The sequence below is a fragment of the Orycteropus afer genome, unplaced genomic scaffold (genome assembly GCF_000298275.1).
Source record: "Orycteropus afer afer isolate SDZICR_OR568_19922 unplaced genomic scaffold, OryAfe1.0 scaffold00129, whole genome shotgun sequence".
Lineage (NCBI taxonomy): Eukaryota > Metazoa > Chordata > Mammalia > Tubulidentata > Orycteropodidae > Orycteropus > Orycteropus afer.
In genome coordinates, this window is record NW_006921716.1 from 7,625,655 (window position 1) to 7,626,884 (window position 1,230).

The following is a 1,230-nucleotide window of genomic DNA, read 5'->3' on the forward strand; positions in this document are numbered from 1 at the left end:
GGTTTCTGAGGCGGTATCACTACGGAAGTAGATTGCCCAACCTTCCTTCCAAGGAGTGGCTGGTGGGTTTGAACCACCAGCTTTCTGGTTAGCAGTTAAGTTAACTAAGGTTAGCCTTAGGCATTACGCTACTAACAAAATTCAAGAAAAAATAAAAATAAAAAAAGCACTATTTCCTAGAGCAAGGGTGGAGATGTAGAGGTGCAATAGCTATATGACTGAAAAACTTATACTCAATTTATTTTAAAAATGATTAATTCTTACAGGAAAGATTTTCCCTCAAAATAACCAGCTTCCTTCTCTTTTACTGGTAACTACTGATCCGCTGCTCTGTAACAAAGATCAACCTTCCACTCATCTTTCAGTGGGTTAAGTTCCTTAACTGGACGCACAGGGCAGTCTCAACATATTTTTTGGGGGCAGTGAATTTACTGGTTAGACCATGGTGTTGTTTTTTTCTGCATTTGTTAATTTGATTTCTTAATAGAATTAAAAAAAAATTTTTTTACATGGCCCCTTAGGGCCAGCCAGTATCATAGGAGATGGTCAACTGTGTGTACATGGCTTACCAAAACTCTTGAAAAATAACTTCCAGCATCTAGTGGTATCTTGGGATTAAAACAGTGAAAATTGAGTCAGGCAGAGGTGTCTGGTCAGCTGGCCACGATGAGGCCCAGCTCTACCCTGGCTGGCAGGGTGTGTGATACTGGGGCACTATCGTCAGTATTGCGAAAAGTGAACGGGGGCTTGGGTAAACAGCAGACCCAAGGGTGGTGCTGTATAAAATGATGAAGGGCCCTTTCAAGCACCCATTCTTCTTTTGACTTATCTTCAAAAGGATTATAGTTACGTAGGGGAAAAATGATAAGATGTTGAAGTCAATTTTTAGATTAAAAACTAAGGTTTAAAAATTCCCAATACTGCAAACAACTTTTGCACTATTTTGTGAATTAGATAATCTGACCATTACAAATCCCTTTTGAGACACTCAGTAAAAACACCTCTATGTGTCTTGAATTATTTTTAAGTAAAAAACTCACCAAACTCACTGCCATTGAGTTGATTCTGACTCAGCAACCCCCATTGGGTTTCTGAGGTTGTTAAATCTTTAGAGAAGTAGACTGCCCCATGTTCCTTCCACAGATTGGCTGTTGGGTTTGAACAGCTGACCTGGTTAGCGGCCAAATACCTTTCCACTATGCTACCACAGGACTTTTTTTTTTTTTTTTT